Source organism: Petaurus breviceps, unplaced genomic scaffold, assembly GCF_028583685.1.
Source record: "Petaurus breviceps papuanus isolate PSGF00001 unplaced genomic scaffold, PetGlider_PUasm1.0 90804, whole genome shotgun sequence".
Taxonomy (NCBI): domain Eukaryota; kingdom Metazoa; phylum Chordata; class Mammalia; order Diprotodontia; family Petauridae; genus Petaurus; species Petaurus breviceps.
In genome coordinates this window covers 11145444-11151443 of record NW_027187348.1, presented here as the reverse complement: position 1 = coordinate 11151443, position 6000 = coordinate 11145444, and positions in this window count along the sequence as shown.

The following is a 6000-nucleotide window of genomic DNA, read 5'->3' as shown; positions in this document are numbered from 1 at the left end:
GTATTTATAAAGTGCTTTGTGAACTTTAAAAGACTACAGAAATGCTTGCTATCACTATTGTTATTACAAGCATTTAATAGTTTCTTACCTTTCTTCCTTCTTTCTTTTCTTTGTCTGGGCTTCCTATCCCGGCCAAAGCATTAGCTAATCAGCACAGAAGTTTTAACCCTCTCTGTTTTTCTGAACTGGTCTGCTTCATCTCTCTATTGGCAGTCTGGTGACCCTCTGCTCCAAAGAGCTCACCATATTGACACCAGACTTAGTGTAGACACCCTCTTGACTTTAACCTTACTACAACCCAGAATTCTTAAAAATTAAAGCCATATAACATCAGGGACTGTATGTCAACCACTATACTCATTTCTCAAACTTAACATGCCAACTCCTGATTCTCTGTGTTCTCAAATTGTGTCATTCACATACTCTTCTGTTTTCACAAGATTTAACTTCTTTCAAGGCTCCACTCACATGCTTCCTCCTCTGTGCAGTCTTCCCTAACTCTTCTAGATGAAAGTGTTCTCTCCCTACTCAAATATTTGTAACCCAGTCTCCTTTGGGCATGCTCAGTTCTAACATGGAGATAATCTTGAGGGGCCTTCTGAGCATGCCCACTTTGCCTAACATACAGTCTCCTGGTACCCAACTGAATGGGTGAGGGGTAACCTCTCTTGATTGTCTGAATCTTTAAAACCGAGATAGTCATTTAATGTTATTTTTCTTTTGCTGTCTTATCTACTGTACCCAGCATGAACTGGATGACTCTTTTTGAGAAATGGGCCCGGACCAGGAGTTTGAGCCATAGAGACGTTGGAGCCAGATTTACAAGGGGAACAATGGTACACCCAGCCAGCTGTAATAGTAATGGCAATTAAAGATTCCCCTGTATTGGCTTGGTTTTTGGTTTGATTGTGTTAAAACCCAGAGCTTGTTAATCCCACTTGTGGGATGGACTTGTTGATGTGAAAAGAGAGGGCTGCACTGGGAGGAGCTGGTGACTTAGATTTAGAGAGACACAAGAGAGAAGCAGAAGAACTTTTTGGAAGCAGCATCATGGAGGCAGAGAGAGACTGAGAGGATTGCTGAGGGCCACTTTGAATTGCCCAGGACTTTTGAGACCTGCCACCCAGAGCTGCCAAAGACTGAGGAGACATATGGCTGTTATGCTGGTACTTTGTCTGTTTTGATGTTGTTTTGCCAGATTTGTCCATTGGTGAAAGACAGTGCTGTTGTTGCAGAAGTCTAGGAACCTTTCTGTTGGTTCAGAGCTCTTGAGACTGTTCTGCAGACAGAGAGTGAATACTGTCCACTGGTGAAGGACAGAACTGTTGTTGCAGGGGTCTGGGAACCTTTCTGTTGGTTCAGAAGCCCTGAAGAAGGATTTTCTTGTTGTATGTTTACAGAAATCCTGTAAGGGGGTTTTGCTAATGTTTTCAGGGGTCCTAGGACTGTTCTGCAGACAGAGAATGAATTAATGAAGAGACTGGCAATGTATCTTGTGGCCTTGCTAAACTTTGTCTCCCCAGGAACAAAGATTGCTGAGAACTTGCCTCTGTCAAGATGAAGAAAAGACCTCCATTTGGGTATTAAGTGCTGTGCTTAAACTTGTTGTAACTCTGGGGTAGATTCAATTGTGATCCAGGGGTGGGGAACTTTTGACCTTTTTGTGTTCTATGATTGAACAAATGAATGTACTTTACTTATGATTAGAAACTAATCTCCATTTGAGAAGAGGGGCTTTGTGATGGACTAAATGAAGGTACAGCCTAGGGGTGGAGTAGTATTTAGAACTGGGACTTTGTAATTGATTGAAGGAATGTAAGGTCCTGGGGTGGGGTAGTACTTGGAGATTATTTAATCACACTTAGTAACTGCTGTATTTTGAATGATGTCATATTTTGATCTTCTCTGTTCTTAATTTGTCACTGAATAAAATGGAGAGCACCTATGCTGGTATTTTGAACCTTGGGAAGTTGCCTTTCCTTGGCATTACATTACACCAGCCCAGCATGGAAGCCCAGAGAAGCCAGGTGCTTGGGACTCTGGCCAGAGACAGGTTTTGGACTCAGAATTGGAATAGTCCTCTATGAGAAAAGAGCTAAACTATAAACCTAATCTCTTTCTCCCCAGAGACTGATGTAGTGGGGGTGGGGTGAAAGGAAGGGACTATGTCTCTCCCAGTGTTGGGGGAGTAAATTCATATATTTATGATTATACCTTTTGAAGTAAACATTTCTGTGAAAAAAGCTAATCTGTTAGTGACTAAATGGAATTTGGGTGCAGAGAACCATTCCTTAGACATGATGAACATAATCAATGGAGGTTGGAGCCATTTGCAAAGACCCTAGGTACCCTAAACCTTCATAAGGGGACCAGATAATCCTGGAAGTACAGTAGAAATATAATATCCCTGGCCTTCAGGTGGGGGGGAACAAGGTTGATCTGTCTTATATATTTCTGGAGCACTTTGTCTCCCTTCACTCTCTGCCTTATATTTATTGTTGCTCACCTTCCTGTTCATGGCCTTTGGAGTAATAGCTTGATACAAGAGAACCTGAATTTATCTGAGTACTTAATTGATCATATATAACTCTTATTGGAGCAGGGCATAGATAGCTCCAGTCCAGCTACCTTCCTAATCATAGAACCTTATAAATTACATTAAACCAGTTCTCATTTTCCTTTCAATTGCTGCTCCTCCCTCACATCACACCATTCAAACATGAACCCTGGACGTCCTATTTATTTACATGGCCTTGCACAAGAACAACCCAAGCATCATTTTGGCAACCATCCTATTGCACCTGAATATTACAGAATCAAAGAATGTAGAGCTGAAAGGGACATCATTGGTCATCTAGTCCAACTCATATCCTAAAAAAATTTCCACTAAAATAGACTTGACAAGTAATAATTCATTTTTTTGCTTGAAGACCTCCAGGTGAGAGGGAACCCATCACATCTCAAGGGAGCTCATTCCTTCCCTGGATAGTTCTAATTGTTGGGAAATTTAGGCAGGGGTTATGAAGCTGAGTTAAATTTTTGTTGACATTGAGTCATTTCAGTCATGTTTGATACTCTATGACCCCATTTGGGGTTTTCTTGGCAAAGACACTGGAGTGGTTTGCCATTTCCTTTTCCAGCTCATTGTACAGAGGAGGAAACTGGAGGTAAACGGGGTTAAGTGACTTGCCCAGGGTCACACAGGTAGTGAATATCTGAGGCAAGATTTGAACTCAGATAGATGAGTCTTTTTCTAGGCCCAGCACTCTATCCAGCTAGGTGTCCCTAGTTAAATTTACTTCTTTGTGGTTTCCACTGATGACTTCTAGTTTTACCCACTTGGGTCAAACAGAACAAGTCTAATCCCGCTTACACATGATAGCCTTTCAGATACTCGAATATGACTATGATATTTTGTTTTGGATCATTCTTAGTTCTTCTTGGGTTTTCTGGTCATCTTGGATAAGATAGGAAAGTAGCTTTTCTCCATTGTTCTCTTTGCAGGTGTCTGGTATAGCTTGTGTCAATCTCAAAGATAAAAAGAAGGAAGGAAGAAGACAAAAATAAAGAAAGAGGAAAATGGTATGCTTCAGTCTGTGTTCAGACAACATCAGTTCTTTCTCTGGAGGTGGACAGGATTTTTCATCATGAGACCTTTGTGATTGTCTTGGAAGAGCTAAGTTTATCACAGTTGATCATTGCTTAATATTGCTTTTACTGTGTACAGTGTTCTCCAGGTTCTGTTTGTGCACTTTGTATCATTTCAGCTTTCCAGATTTTTCTGAAATCATCCTGCTTGTCATTTCTTTTTTTCCCCTCACTTAATAGTATTTTTTTCCAATTACATGTAAAGACAGTTTTCAACATTCAGTTTTATAAAATATTGAGTTCCAAATTTTTTCTCCCTCCTTCTCCTTCCCCCTCCCCAAGATGGCATTCAATCTGATATAGGCTATATGTGTACAATCCTATTAGACATATTTCCACATTAGTCATGTTATAAAGGAAGAATTAGAACAAAAGGGAAAAACCACAAGACAGAAAAAAAAAGGAGAAAATAGTATGCTTCAATCTGCATTCAGACTCCAAAATTCTTTCTCTGAAGGTGGATAGTATTTTCCATCATGAGTCTTTTGGAATTATCTTAGATCATTGTATTGCTGAGAAGAGTTAAGTCAATCAAAGTTGGTCTTTGAACAGTGTTGCTGTTACTGTGTACATTGTTTTCTTGGTTCTGCTCACTCCACTCAATATCAGTTCATGTAAGTCTTTTCCAGGTTTTTCTGAAAACATCCTGCTTGTCATTACTTATAAGCACAATAATATTTTATTACAATTATAGACCACAACTTGTTCAGTATTCCCCAAATGATTGGCATTCCTTCAATTTCTAATTATTAGCTATCAAAAAAAGAGCTGCTATAAATATTTTAAATAATAATAAAAAGAAATAATAGGTCCTTTTCCCTTTTGTGGAAAAAATCTCTTTGGATACTACTAGTGGTATTGCTGGATCAAAGAGTTTGCATAGTTTTATAGCGCTTTGGGCATAGTTCCAAATTGCTTTCTAGAATGGTTGGATCAATTCACAACATTAGTGTCCCAATTTTCCCACATCCCCTCCAAATTTATCATTTTCCTTTTCTGTCATACTAGCCAATCTAAGAGCCTCAGAACTGTTTTAATTTGCATTTCTCTAATTAACAGTGATTTAGAGCATTTTTTCGTATGATTATGGATAACTTTGATTTCTTTTTTTTTTTATTTTTTTTTAAGCAATCGGGGTTAAGTAACTTGCTCAAGATTACACAGCCAGTTATTTCTGGGTGTGGTGCTGAGTGTCTGAGCCCAGGATTCGATCCCAGGTCATCCTGACTCTGGGGCCGGTGCCTTACTCACTGAGCCACCTGGCCGCCCCTAACTTTGATTTCTTTATCTGAAAACTGCCTATTCATATCCTTGGACCATTTGTTATTTGGGGAATGATTTGTATTCTTACAAATTTGACTCAGTTCTCTACTATATGTTTGAGAAATGAGGCCTTTATCAGAGATACTTTCTGCAAATTTTTTTCCCAGTGTTCTGCTTTCCTTCTAATTTTGATTGTATTCATTTTGTTTGTGCAAAACTTTTTTAAATTTACAAAATCAAAATGACCCATTTTACATTTCATAATACTCTCTATATCTTGTTTGGTCCTAAATTCTTTCCTTATCTATTGATCTGTCAGGTAAACTGTTCCATGCTCTCATAATTTGCTTATGGTATCACTCTTTGCATAAAATAATGTATTCTTAACAGGAAAGCAGCAAGGATAATACACATTATATTAAAGGGCTCCCTTCTTTACATCTTCAGACAGGACCAGCTTTTCTCTACTTTAGCCCTGGACCAGTTTTGTCCTTTAACCACTCTGATACCTGTATATTATCTCATTTTATTCTAACAAAACCCCTGGGAAGTAAGTGATACTATTATCCTCATTTTACAGGTGAGAGAAAAAAAACAGAGGTTACAGGGTCATACAGCTAGAACATGTCTGTGTAGAGATTTGAATTCTGATATTTATGATTCCAGGTCGAGTACTCTATCCACTGGGCCACCTACCTGTGTGATTTGCATGTCTTGGTGTATTAGGAACCATGCTACAATTAATGGTATTGCAGAATTTGAGAGCTGGAAGATAGCTTAACAGCCAGCTAGTCTAAAAAGTAATGCCCACTATAAGGTACAGGATGAGGATGAGCAGTCTTCAGTTATGTTATAGTGGGGATTCCTTTTTATATTTAAGAAATATGAATAGAATGTTACTGTACTTGCGAGCCTTCAAGGCCTATTTTCAGGGAATGCAGAGAAGCATGTAAAAATGAGAAAGACATAGAGCTCCTGTCCTCAGGGAGCTAACCGTCCATCTGCTTAGTGTTTTTAATTTGTCAAGGTGCTTTCCCATCTATTACCTCACTTTTCCCCTTATAGCAACCCTGAGGTAGGCAGGTGAGA